Consider the following 14,937-nt stretch of genomic DNA (forward strand, 5'->3'; position numbering starts at 1 on the left):
CCCAACTTTTTAACTCTTTGTGTTCCATAAAACATATCGTGCTGTCTAGCTGTATTAAATGGCTTGCATTTTCTTGAACATGTGCTATGTATGCCATCAGTGCCTTGTACATACTTCTTTATCTGACTGGAAGGCCCTCCTTTCTTTGTTTCCCTAACTCCTACTTCTTCAGTCTTCAACTGAATTGTCACTTTAGTTAGGGGCTCAGTAAATGTTGGTTTAAAGAGTAAATGAGAAGAATGCCAAAGAATAAGGATTGTGAACCACTGAAGTGGATTTCTACACGAATTTCTAGAGTCTCTTTCCCTAAAGGACAATTTTAGATGGCAATGTTTCTGGAATAGTTCGAGGGTAGCCTTTTGTTAGATTTATGTAAATGCTAAAAAGAGAGCATTTGAGTTTGGTATTTGGAGTAGCAGTAGACAGGAACTCACTAAAGAGTTACTTCAGAAGAGAAAGTCATTATGGATGATGGTCTCATGTGAGAAAACTACCAGACCTACTCATGTAATCATCCACTGTTCTTATCTGCAAGAGGGATTACGCCTTTTAGTTTTGCTTCCTATTTTTTAAAAGCTAAGATTTCCTGTTCCAGAGAGAGTAAGCTTACATTAAAAAGCATTAAGTATCTTTAGTTTTCTTTTAAATTTGACTTATGTTCTAATGATACTTACTTCATGGGGGTTTCCAACCTTGGGAAAAAAGTTAATAACTATTTTTTTAGGTTTATGATGAGTACTATACAGTTTAATCAATATAAAATGTACAGTGCCTTGTGTGTAATTAAGTAGTTAATAAAGGCTAGCTATTAGTTGTTATAAATTATCATTATTGCTAAGCATTTAAAAATGATCCACCATTTTGCAGAGATTTAAACATCACCTATATCCGGAGTCCCTGCCATTTGCTGTTAGGTCACATGTTTGAAAATGAATGGAAATGACAATTAAGGAGAGTCAAGGAACAAGTTTTAGTTTCCATTTACTTGGAGGAAGCTTATTAGGGAAGAATCTTTGCAGTTCTTAAGGACAGAAGATAAACAAATTGGTAGCCTTAGTGGAGACAAAGTAGAAAGAGAGACAAATTTACAAAGATGAGGAGGTAGATAATGAAGGAAATGAAAGGTAAGAGGTTTACTTTTGAGGAAAAGAAGGATGGATAGTGGAGACAGAAAAATAATAAGATAGGCTGGCATGATGGCTCATGCCTGTAATCTCAGCACTTTGAGAGGCTGAGGCAGGCGGATCACTTGTCAGGAGCTCAAGACCAACTGGCCAATATGGCAAAACCCCATCTCTACTAAAAATACAAAAATTAGCTGGGCTACTTGGGAGGCTGAGGCATGAGAATTGCTTGAACCCAGGAGGTGGAGGTTGCAGTGAGCTGAGATCGTGCCACTGCACTCCAACCTGGATGACAGAGCAAGACTCTGTCTCAAAGAAAAAAAAATAATAACATAAATAATTGTGAGCTATCACAAGAATGCCATTAAAACTGTGTTACTTGGGGGAACTGCGAGCTCCTCGCGGCTGTGTGGGGACCATCCTCGCAGTGTTGGCCTCGACCCTGGCCTCCCACTTAGCTGAGGCTTCTGGAAGTGTCGCAAAGTGTCTGTTGACGGAAGAAGCCGGGCCCTGACTGGCGCGACGGATTCGCCCAGCCACTCAGCAGAGCGTCTGTAGGTCGGAAGCGGGGGTTGTATTGGACTTTGCTTTTTGTTTAATGATGTTAGACAAAAAACAAATTGGAGCAATTTTCTTATTTGAGTTCAAAATGGGTCATAAAGCAGCGGAGACAACTCAAAACATCAGTAACACATTTGGCCCAGGAACTGCTAACAAACATACAGTGCAGTGGTGGCTTAAGAAGTTTTGCAAAGGAGAAGAGAGCCTTGAAGATGAGGAATGTGATGGCGGGCCATGGGAAGTTGACAACCACCAATTGAGAGCAATCATCGAACTACATGAAAAATTACAGAAGAACTCAGCGTTTACTATTCTATGTCATTAGGGTCGTTCGGCATTTGAAGCAAATTGGAAAGGTGAAAAAGCTTGATAAGCGGGTGCCTCATGAGCTGAGCTAAAATCAAAACTATTGTTTTGAAGTGTAGTCTTTTATCCTACGCAACAACAGCAAACCATTTCTCAATTGGATTGTGATGTGCAATGAAAAGTGGATTTTATATGGCAACCAGCTCAGTGGTTGGACCAAGAAGCAGCTCCAAAGCAGTTCCCAAAGCCAAACTTGCACCAAGAAAAGGTCATGGTCACTGTTTGGTGGTCTGCTGCCGGTCTGATCCACTACAGTTTTCTGAATCCTGGCGAAATCATTACATCTGAGGTATGCTCAGCAAATTGGTAAGATGCACTGAAAACTGCAACGCCTGCAGCTGGCATTGGTCGACAGAAAGGGCCCAATTCTTCTCCACGACAACACCTGACTGCATGTCGCACAACCAACGCTTCAAAAGTCGAAGGAATTGGGCTTCAAAGTTTTGCCTCATCTACCAAGTTCACCTGACCTCTCGCCAACTGACTACCACTTCTAGCATCTTGACAACTTTTTGCAGGGAAAACGCTTCAGCAGGATGCAGAAAATGCTTTCCAAGAGTTCGTCGAATCCTGAAGCATGGGTTTTTATGCTACAGGAATAAATAAACTTATTTCTCATTGGCAAAAATGTGTTGATTGTAATGGTTCCTGTTTTGATTAATAAAATATGTTTGAGCCTAGTTACAATGATTTAAAATTCACAGTCCGGAAATTAACTTTTGCACCAACCTAATATTTCGATGGTAAATCCTTGCAAACATGGAAACAATGCATTTGGCCCAGTGCTTTGTGGTTGTGTACTCTTTTTCTTTCTTTTTCTAATAGATGGCGTTGGCCAGGTGTGATGGGTCACGCCTGTGATCCCAGCACTTTGGGAGGGTGAGGTGGGTGGGTCACCTGAGGTCAGGAGTTCGAGACCAGCCTGGCCAACATGGTAAAACCCCATCTCTACTAAAAATACAAAAAAATTAGCTAGGCATGGTGACGGGCATCTGTAATTCCAGCTACTTTAGGAGGCTGCGACAGGAGAATCATTTGAACCCAGGAGGCAGAGGTTACAGTGAGCCAAGATTGCGCCATTGCACTCCAGCCTGGGCAACAAGTGAAACTCTGTCTCAAAAAAAAATATAGTTGGGGTCTCACCATGTTGACCAGGCTGGTCTCGAACTCCTGGCCTTGGGTGATCCCCCGGCCTTGGGTGATCCTCCCATCTTGGCCTCCCAAAGTGTTAAGATTGCAGGCGTGAGCCACCGCACCCTGCCTGGTTGTGTACTCTTTCAAAAAGTAAGTTTTTAATGTTAAATGCTGCTTCTAGATACATTGTAAAAATTCACCTATCAATTAATTTTTTTATTAAAAACATTGCAATTGTACTAGACTTTATAAAATAAATACTAAGCAATAATTCAGGCTTTGATGTTGGTTTATAGTTTTCTCATTTCTTTCATTTAATAGCTCTGCAAATGAAGCAGTTACTTCCATTTTCCTGAGGTGCAAGAACTGTGGCCCAGATAAGTTAAGCACCCTGGACGATGTTATAGGTCCAGTGAGACTGGGGCTCTGATCTAGTCCCTTTGAAATTAAAGTTTGTGCAGTAAACCACCTATGTCAGTTTGCCACATTTGTAATAGCGTTTGATAAATTTTCACTTAAAGCTTTAATATTAAATTAGTAGCAAGAATTCATAACCTTAATTGGCTTTAACAGCTTTCCTTCCCGTGAAAACAGATGCATATGTACACATGCACACAGATTGCTTACAATATCAGCACATAACAGGCCTTTGCACGTTGAAGTCAGCACTGCTGTGGTGCCTTTTATTTTTTTGGCTCGGTGTTTTGACTGCAAGTCTCTTTGGTTAGAACTTTATAGTTAGAAAGTAGCTTTCTAACACTTGGATAGGTTTTATAGGCACAAAAAACAGTCTTATACTAGCTGTACTTTATTTTTTGAGTTCTTATTAATGAGGAGCATCCGCTTTTGCATTGACAGTGGTTTCAAGATTGCTTTATCAACCTTTAAAGGATTCTTGACTAGGCGTGCACATCAGAACTGCCAGGTCCGCAGTGGTTCTGAAGCAGTGAGCTTTGAGTGGGCTCTGGCATTAGCATTTTTACTGAGCTTCACAGATAATTCTGGTGCATACTCCAGGCCTGAACCAGTGATCAATTTGAAACATGCATAACAAAGCAAAAAAAGTTTTGTTTCACCTTTTGAAATACAGTTAACTGTTTTACTATGCCAGAGATTATTCATTCAGAGAGACAGGCCCTTGCTCTGGAGTGATGATATGTATCTGGCAGTACCCAGCCCTTGTGTCTGTGCATTAGCTCAGCACCTACCCACACTGCGAGCCCCGGTAGGATGTGCCTTGTCCTCCCCTGTTTCAGCCCTTAACACAATACCTGGTACAGAGTATGTATTGGGCATCTGTTGAATGAATGCTTTTCCCAGTAACAGTGTATTCTTACAATATTAATGTAATCGTCCACTGGTTTACAGATAAAAGTGAAAGCACTAAGTGCCCAGTGAGTGAGACCCAGGTGTTCTTCCTCCACCGCTAGTGGTCCCCTGGGCAGGTCTTTTTTTGTAACACCCACCAGTCTGTTCTGTAGTCAATCATTGATTGACTTGTCTGTGAACTTGAGAGCAGGAACTGTTTCATAGTTTCATTAGCACAGAGTAAACATGTTTGCCATGCAAGGTTATTTTATACCTGCATTTAAGTGATGCATTGAGTCAATGAGAAGTTTTGATTAAACAATAGTTGTAGATGTGCTAGGTTTTTCAAATTACTAATATCAAGCAGAGATTATTTTTACTTGTAAGGGTATTGCTTTTGTGAAAGCATAAATAATGATTTTCCTTTTTTGTAATGTAAATTAATTGCTGGCAACTTTTATATTCCCATAGACTGGGGAAGCTTAATTGCCTTTATAAGTTCTTATGTACAACTTTGTATCAAATTTTCTGTAATAGTTTATGCTTTATTACTATATATGTACTAATAATTTTATCTGACTTCTGTTTATATCGTTTGTACAATTACATGGTTGTAAAATAAACTTTTAAACCTCAAAAAAAAAAACTGTGTTATTTATGACAGTGCTAGCTGCTATAACACAAAAATGCCGAAATATCAGTGGCTTAACACAAAAGTATTTTCTGCTCATGTCAGCCTAGTAGAAAAGTTCCTGGTTAGGCAGCTCTGTTCCTTACAAATAACTAAACTCTTGATTACAACGTTAGTCATGCCCAGGGACAATTTTGCTTTATTCTTCATGTTATGTAAAATGCTCACCTACTTAATAGTGCCCCTTCCTGCATTTAAAAAGGAAATGTACAGGGCTAAAAGTAAAAATTTTTCTTTCTTTTTTTTCCCTCCTACTGAGGAAGGAATAACTTCCACAAAGCCTTTCTGATCGGTAAATCAGATCCTGTGTACCTGTATTTTGTGTCCTCAATTCAGAAGGTCCTGTTTTGGTCATTTTGGACATCTTACAGCTGATAAGTGAATGGCAGTAGATCATTTTCCATCCCATTTAAACTCTTTTCTTCATCTTAAATCTATGTTAATTAATCAACATAGATTTTTATATGGAGAAAAATGCAGATTAAAATATTTGAGGAGAAGCAGTCTTGAATGGAAAGAGACAATGGGCGAGAGGAGTACGGAGAATAAATGAAAGAAGGAATACTGGGCTGGATCTGGCTTGACACTACTGGAGTCTCTCTAGGCCTGGCATCATGGGAATTCGGTGGGTCTACTCTTTGAAGACCATTCAGTCCTGCTCACTGCCAGGACTTTAATGAGGCTTAACTGTAATCCCTTTCTAACCACCATCCTACCTGTGCCATGTTACAGTACGCCAACATGATAGAGGCACAGTCAATAGAGCCAAATGGTTTCCTAGAAATTTCCCACAGCAAAGATAGTGGTTGCAGATGTCAATTCTACCTTTAACCTTGTAATTTCAGTCATTGTTATTATCATAGATCAAATTTAAAGAGATATGAAGACGTACATGGCATGGACCCTTTACCTCTCTGACCTTATTTTCTATACTTAACCCACTCAGCCCCAGTCACCTCTGAGCCATGCTGGTTTTCCTCAGGCATAATAGGCAGGCTCTGTATTCTAGCTCAGTGTTGTCCAAAAGAAATAAAATGTGAGCCACATATGTATTTTTAAGTTTTCTAGTAGCTCCATATCAAAACACAAAAAGAAGGAAGTGAAAATCATTTTAATAACTTATTTAACCAAATATATATTAATGGGATATTTCACCATTTTTAATACTATGTGTTTGAAATCCTGTGAATATTTTACACAGACAGTAGCATTTCTCATTTGGATACTAAATTTCCATTAGAAATACTTGATCTGTATTTACACTTTATAAAATTTATAGTTGAAATATAGATTTACATGCCTGAGTTGTTTCAAATATACTTAAAATTTTTCCCATAAATCAATTATCAGTTTTTAAATTTAAATTAAATGCAATTTTTATAAACCAAGTCACATTTCTTTTTTTTTTGAGACAGAGTCTCGCTCTGTCGCCCAGGCTGGAGTGCAGTGGCGCAATCTCGGCTCACTGCAAGCTCCGCCTCCTGGGTTCATGCCATTCTCCTGCCTCAGCTTCCTGAGTAGCTGGGACTACAGGCACTCGCCACCACACCCGGCTAATTTTTTGTATTTTTAGTAGAGATGGGGTTTCACTGTGTTAGCCAGGAAGGTCTCGATCTCCTGACCTCATGATCCGCCCACTTCGGCCTCCCATAGTGCTGGGATTACAGGCGTGAGCCACTGTGCCCGACCCCAAGTCACATTTCAAATGCTCAGTAGCTACATGTGGTGGCTAGTGGACATTGAACAATTCACTTTTAGCTATTCTCTGTGTAAGGAATGCTTTCCTACAGCTAATCACTTGTTTAAGTCCCTTACCTCCTTCAAGTTTTTGCTAAATTTCACTCTCTCAGTGAGGCCTACCTTGACCACTCTATTTAATACTATAGTGTGCCCCAACTCCCCACACTTCACACTTCTTCATTCTTACTTTATCTCTTTCACTGCATAATTACTAATTTATTATTTTCATTGTTTATTGCCTTCCTTCTTTTTCTCTACTACTTGATGGACGTAAGCTTCCTGGAGGCAGGGATTTTTATTTTGTTCACTGATAACATCCCAACACCTAGAATAGTGCTTGGTCTATAGTAGGTGCTCAATAAACATTTGTAGGTTAAACGTAATGAAGGAATGAGTCATTGCAAAAACTTGTTACAATTATAAATAAGCATATACTAGATTCAAGATATAATTCAGAAAGAGTTAAAAGCATCGCTGACCAAATCTCTCTTAACTAGGTCTTGAATATATTCTCAGTACCTTATACCATTTTAAGCTGGGAGTAATGGGGAGAGAAATGAGGAGTTTAAAATGAGATTAAAAGAAGCTTATAAACCCTAGTTAGGAAGACAAGATTCACAAAAAGAAAATAGGAAAAATCCTGAATTTTGTTGAAAAAATTAGAAAATGGACTTACAATAAGGTCTCTCCTGTTGTGCCATATATGTTCCTTTGATGAGAATTTCCCAATAGGTATTTAAGTAGTCATGTATTTATATATCATTAACTATTTGACAGAGACTCGGAGAACATAAAAACAAGAAAGCTAAAAGTAATATAAAGCCTGCACTTGAAAATTAGTTTAAAACAATGATAGTGAAAAATAGAATAATTTTGGCATTAAACATTGAATTTATACAAATCTTTTAGAGTTTCATGTATTATACAAAGTTCTGAGGAAAAATTTTGAACTTAGAATTATATACTAGCCAACTGTTCATCAGATTCACATTTCAAAAATGAAAGCACTGAAAATGTTTATCTTCCTTGCATCCTTTTTAAGGAAATAATTTCAGAATATATTCCTACAAAACAAAGACAAATATGAAGCAAAAAGCTGTAGATGCAGTAGCATGAGACAAAAAATAAATAAAAAAAAAAACCACTGTAGAATACAAGAAATGGAAAAAGTACCCAGGGATTCAATTGAAAGATTTTCTAGTCTCCTAGTTGTTGGGCTGGCAATTTGTCCAGGTTAGAACTGGTTTTCAAGAATAAGAACAAAATGGATTCCAAGCAATAGAATTGGAAATAGAAGCACATTAGGTAAATGATGGAGACAAATATTACTTTTCCCAGAAACCACAATGATCACCACTACCATCACCACCAAAAAAGGCACTCAGAAACTAAAGGAAAAATAAAAAATTCTAGTGATCTAAATACGAAAGAGAAAAAGTGGGGCATGATTTTAAGGGATTAGTAGAGTATGGGAAAGGAGTATTCATTTTATCTTGACATAAAAATGTTTTGTTTTGAGTGTGAATAGTGATCATGACATTGAAACAGCAGAGATGGAAATAAAATCCTAACTTGTGTCTTGTCTTTATACTAAAGAGTATATACCTGGTTGCAATAAACTTGCAGTAAACTATATTTTTGATTTTTAATTTTAGAATAGACCTGTGCTTAAAGCATGGCTACAGAACAAAAAGCAAATGTTATTGCATTTTGACAACATAAAGATAAAGGAACTACTGATGGAAGTTGGGAGGTGAAAGGCAGAAAGGAGATGAAGGGAAGGTAACAGTGCTAACACCCTCTTATTACAAAATGAGTACAAAAGAGAATATTGAAAGTGGATGCTTTAAAATATACTAACAATATTGTTTCAATTATCAGTGTTGGTAGAAAGAAGGGAGTTGGAATATTGAGTAATTTTTTTTTTTTTTTGAGACAGGGTCTCGCTCTGTCACCCAGGCTGGAGTGCAGTGGCGAGATCATGGGTCACAGCAACCTCCACCTCCCAGGTTCAAGCGATTCTCCTGCCTCAGCCTCCCGAGTAGCTGGGATTACAGGCACCTGCCACCATGCCTGGCTAATTTTTGTATTTTTAGTAGAGACGGGGTTTTACCATGTTGGCCAGGCTGGTCTCGAACTTCTGAGCTCAAGTGATCTGCCCACCTTGGCCTCCCAAAGTGCTGGGATTACAGGCGTGAGTAATGGTAGCCATAGTGGTGGTGAGTTCAATCAAGGAGGAAGTGTTTGCAAAGCAAAAATTGTGAGGCGCACTTCTTACCACCACAAAGTTCAAAAACAAACAATTACAAATATGGCAGGCTCACTGAGTGCTTTTGTACTGAATCATTTAATCTTGTGCATTTGTATTATTATTGTATGCTTTTGGAATTTTTATTTTACAATAATTGGTATTCATTCATTCATTTCTAAACCTGTTCACTTAACATGCCAATCTTTGGGATGTGGGAGGAAACCAGAGTCCCTGGAAAAAACCCACACAGACATGGGGAGAATGTACAAACTCCACACAGACTGTGGTCCTGGCTGAGAATCAGGTTTTTTTCTCATTAATGGTATAATGAAATGGCCTTATTCAAGGACCTCCTGAACCTCCCACACTCTGATATAACCCTCCAACACACACACACACACACACACACACTCATTGAAATCATTGCCATAGAGACTCCTTGTCCTTGATAAGAATGTGTGTCTCTCACTGCAATAGGGGGAAAGAAAGTTGAGAATTAAAGCCTAGAGGCCTAAAATCTGCCAATAGGATGTGTCCACAAATATAATAATGTATTACATTATAATAATATATACATATATGAATATGTTGTATTATATAACATCAACATTAAATATAATAAAGCAATCTACTCATTATATATTGAATGGCGTAGGGATAATATGCATTATTTTGAAAATACTAAATAGATATGTGTTTCATTCCCTTTATAAAGTCTGTCTGTACTCCGTAACCTTTAAGATTATCCTTAGTGGTCTGAAGGAAGGAAAAGGTTGATAATGCCAGAATAAGAAGTACATAGATAAAGGCGAAAGAAATAGCACATAGGAAGTATGCCTAACAGGAATTGGGAGTAGAAGACCTGATTCTAGAACAGAGAAAAGGAGAAAAGAGAATTCAGACTCCTGTGGCTCCTCTGGACTGAAACCCTAGAAAGGGTTGATGTAGGGGTTTAGAAACACACTGGTAATTTTCAGGGACTCTTTTAGCAGCAGAGATTTTTTCTTTTCATACTTCTCCTTGTGTTATAGCATCTTTGGGGTGTTGATTTTCTTCCCCTGTAAACCTCTGTTGCCAGTGGGGCCTTTGCCCGATGTCTTGTCCTGTGTCCAGGAAGAATGAGGTATGCAGACAAATGAAGGGTGAGGAAGAAGAGATTTATTTAGTGCTAGAACTGCTCAGAAGGAGACCCACAGTGGGTAGCTCCCCTGTGTGGGCAGGCAGGTCGTCCGTCAAGTGTTCAGCTCTCAGCAGAGAGGAGGCCCTGGAGAGGGCAGCTCCTCTCTGCTCGCTGGTCGTCCTGAGGTCTGCTCTTCTCTGCAGGCAGGTCATTTGGCAGTCTCTGCAGGTCTCTGAAGCTATTAGCAGAGAGGGTAATTAGCAGAGAGGGTAGCTCCTCTCTGCTGCTGGTCATCCCGTCGTCTGCTCAGCTCTGGCTGAGCCTGGCTATTTATGGGCCTCAGAGGGGAGGAAGTGCACACTGGCTGGCCCATGGGTGGTCATGGGCAGGCCTGGAAAAGGCACCAGTGTCCACTCCAGTCAGTGGAACTGGAAGCCCGGGCTCCAGCCTTCAGGCCCTCCCTGACCTGACAGAGGGACCTTACCGGAGACCCACCCCCTTCCACCTGGGACTCTGCCTCCCACTGCTCATGACGCCCAGGCTTAGCCTGACTTTGCTCCAAGATTGGAGCAGGAGCCAACAGCAGAGAGAAGCCAAGCAGTGGGAGCAGGCACTTCTAAGCTTGTGAGGGCAGGGGGGCCTTCCCAGGCCCCCAAGAGTGCAGGGATACCAGAGTCTGCTGCCATAGTTTGGGCAGTTGCACCCCCGCCCAGGAGGGCAGGGCTCCTGCCTGCTCTGTGGAACAGGTAGCCCCGGCCACACCTTCCTGCCACAGCTGGGATGTTGGCAGGCCAACTGGAGTGGCTGCCACCATCACTTGGGCAAACTGGAGAATTTTTAAGGTCTCTTAGAAAAAGCATTGTATTTAACAAGTTGAACATAACAAAGTAGCAGAATGAGTTGGGAAAGGACAAAAGATTCTCTCCAGTTTTCTAAAATCAAAGTTGTCATGATAGAATTCCTAGGTTTCCCTTTGGGCTTAGGGAAGGTAACTGGGGTACAAACCAGTTTATGATCTTCTGTAAGAAGATGCCCACCAAGGGCAAAGGAGTGCATCTTGAGTTTGTGGGAGGCCCACCGAACAGGGTGAGAGGACATAGAAATTGTTTGTCTTTAGGATGCCCAATGCCAGGAGGCTACAATGGGGGAATTTAGCAACCAGTTTCCTAAAATCTATAAAAAAATACTAAATTACTGAGCTAGCAATTAAATGTCACAATTGCTGAAGACCAGACTAACAGCTAGAACTAACAGAGAACAAAGAACAAACTACAGTTTTTCCCAGTGTCAGTGTGTCATAGTGTGAGGAATCGTGCAAAAAGGAATATGTATTTCTCTTTATTGGAAATCAACGTAGTTCACAAACCCCCATGTAAAACACTAATCTTGTCAGTTAAAATTTGGTAACAGTAAAAACACTTAATCTTGTCAATTAAAATTTAGTCACTTCTAAGTTGAAACAGTTTTCTTTGAATAAATATTTAAATTCAGAGTTCTTTTTCTTCGTAAGAGCAGTGGCCTGCCATTGAAGAAATACCTTGTTCTGGTGCTGACCTCTAGTGGTCATTGGCCTTCCCCGAGGTATCTGATCCTGCTTGGTCTTTGGATGATAGAAATTTGCATTCACTACTGTAATGTTCTGCCTTGGCATCCAGTCTCTAAGATATAAATACCTTGTATTTATCTTACCAGAACCCTAGGCTCTTTTGACTCACCTAGTTCTCTTTCCTCATCTTTTATGGGCCATTGCATTACAGATACTTTATTGTGGTAGTCTTCAAATTGGGATACATACATATCTGGGGGTACACAAATTTCAGGGAGTATGTAGGCAAGATAGTTTTTGTTGTTGGTTGTTAAAATTTGCCTTATTTAGGTATGATTTGTATAAATAAAATTCACAAATTTGAAGTGTACAGTTCTGTGACTTTTGACGAATGTATATCATCATGTAACATCTGCTACAATCATGCTATAAAACATTTCATCACCCAAAAAATGTGTTCCCTCATGCTCATATTGTGGCATGTATTAATAGTTTATTCTTTTTCAAAGCGTGTTTATTGAGATATAATTCACATACAATACCACTCATTAAGGAAGATTGGATAAAGAAAATGTGGTACATATACACCATGTAATACTATGCGGCCATAAAAAAGGATGAGATTATGTCCTCTACAGGAACATGGATGAAGCTAGAGGCCATTATCCTTAGCAAACTAATGCGGGAACAGAAAACCAAATATCACACGTTCTCACTTGTAAGTGGAAGCCAAATCATGAGAACACACGGACACAAAGTGGGGACCAACAGGCACTGGGGCCTACTTGAGGGTGGAGGGTGGGAAGGGGAAGAAGATAGAGGATCAAAAAAAATAACTGTTGTGTATTAGGCTTAGTACTTGGGTGATGAAGTAATCTGTACAACAAACCCCTCTGACATGAGTTTACCTATGTAACAAACCTACACATGTACCCTTGAGCCTAAAATGAAAGTTTAAAAGAAAAAATATTCATTCATGTAAAGTATTCACTTGTATGGGTTTTGTTTTTGTTCTTGTTTTTAAGAAATGAGGTCTCACTGTGTTGCCCCAGTGGCATTGAACTCCTAGGCTCAAGTGATCCTCCTTTAGCTACCCCAAGCAGTATGCATGGCTTAAATAGTTTTTATTGTGTGTACAGATTTGTGCAGCCATCACTGCAATCATTTTTAGAACTGATACATGCAACAACACTGATAGATTTCATAGTGTTATGCTAAGAAGTTAGTCATAAAAAATTACATACTGACTGTATGACAATAGTTACATGTCATGCTAGGAAAGGCAAAACTGGTGACAGGAGGAAGATCAGTGACTTCCAGAGCCTTGGGTGAAGGGAGGAGATTGACTACAAAGGACATGTGGTGACTTTTTTGGGGAGATGAAATGCTTTCATTACTCTAAAAAGAAGCCTGGTATGCATTAACAGTCTTCCTTATTTCCCCATTATATGTCCAGCCCTAAAAAAATCATTAATCTACTTTCTGTCTGTATAGATCTGTCTACTCTGGACATTTCATATAAATGTATCAGTACTTAATTCCTTTTTTTTTTTTTTTTTGAGACAGAGTCTGTCTCTGTCACCCAGGCTGGAGTGCAGTGGCACTATCTCAGCTCACTGCAACCTCCACCTCCCGGGTTCAAGCGATTTTCCTGCCTCAGACTCCCTAATGGCTGGGATTACAGGCACGCACCACCACACTTGGCTAATTTTTATATTTTTAGTAGAGACAGAGTTTCACCACGTTAGCCAGGCCAGTCTCGAACTCCTGATCTCAAGTGATCTGCCTGCCTTGGCCTCCCAAAGTCCTGGGATTACAGGCATGAGCCACTGCATCCGGCCTTAATTCCTTTTTATGGTGGAATAATAGTCCAGTGTGTGGGTATATCACAGCTTGTATATCCATTTACTAGTTGGTGGACATTTGGATTGAAATCTAGACCACTTTTTGACTATTATATTTATAGATATATTTATATTCATATTATATTACAGATAATACTGCTATGAACATTTGTGCACAAGTTATTGTGTGCACATATAACATACCCAAGATGTAGGCCTCAGAGTGGAATTTCTGGATCTTGGGCATATACCCAAGATATATGCCTAGGAGTGGAATTTCTGGATCATGTAGTAACCCTATGTTTAACATTTTGAGGACATTTGTTTCTTTTTATTGCTGAGTGTTATTTCATCTGTTTATCCATTTACCAGTTGATGGACATTAGGGTTGTTTCTACCTTTTGACTATTATGAATCAACCTGCTGTGAACATTTGACAGGTGTGAACATACACTTTAATAATTTCTTTTAAGTATAATGAATTCCTGTAAGTAGAATTACTCAGTCATATGGTAAATATATAAGTTTAACTTTATGAAAACTGCCAAATTGTTTAAAAAATAGCTGTATCATCTTGCATTCCCATCAGTAATGTATGAAAGTTTCAGTAGCTCCATATTCTCATCAACATTTTATGTTGTTAGTCTTTAATTTTAGCCATTCTAGTGGATGTATAGTGGTTTTAATTTGCATTTACCTTATGCTAATAATGTTGAACATCGTTTTCTACTTGTTTGTCATTTATATATCTTCCTTTGTGAAGTGTCAATTCAGATCTTTTGCCCGTAATCATTCAATAAAATAATCATGTTATCCTTGCTTGAAAAAGCTATAGTCTTTATTCGATCCAATTTAGCTTAGTCTGCATCTACCATGGAACTGAATGTAGCTGGAGAAAAACACAACCATCTTAAGTGGTTTCATTTTAAATTCAAATAGGTCCTTAATGCAGCCCAGCAATCATAATGCATTCACTCTTCTCCTTTTCTAGATGACTATTTCATTCTTTCTCCAATTTCTTCAAATCTCTGTCACTTAAACCATCATCTTTTGTTACTACTTTTTTGAGAAAATTGAAGCAAGTCGAAAAGAATTTTTATTGCAACCCACTTCTTTCCAGCATCTGCCAATATACTGTGCCTTTTCTCCTGTTCCTATTAGATGAACTGCTCCTGCTCTTGTCTAAGGCCACCTCATCTGCTTGTATGCTATGTCTCATCCCCTTTTGCCTACTCCAGAAGACTGACCCAAT

The 14,937-nt window shown here is 39.2% G+C and overlaps 1 protein-coding gene across 9 annotated transcripts in view; it reads left to right on the plus strand.

The window, feature by feature from the left end:
- The window catches only part of ART3 (ADP-ribosyltransferase 3 (inactive)), a 68,734-nt gene that overhangs the window by 11,959 nt on the left and 41,838 nt on the right, over positions 1–14,937 (plus strand). The gene's annotated exons all lie outside the window — the stretch shown is intronic.

Source organism: Pongo pygmaeus, chromosome 3, assembly GCF_028885625.2.
Source record: "Pongo pygmaeus isolate AG05252 chromosome 3, NHGRI_mPonPyg2-v2.0_pri, whole genome shotgun sequence".
Classification (NCBI taxonomy): domain Eukaryota; kingdom Metazoa; phylum Chordata; class Mammalia; order Primates; family Hominidae; genus Pongo; species Pongo pygmaeus.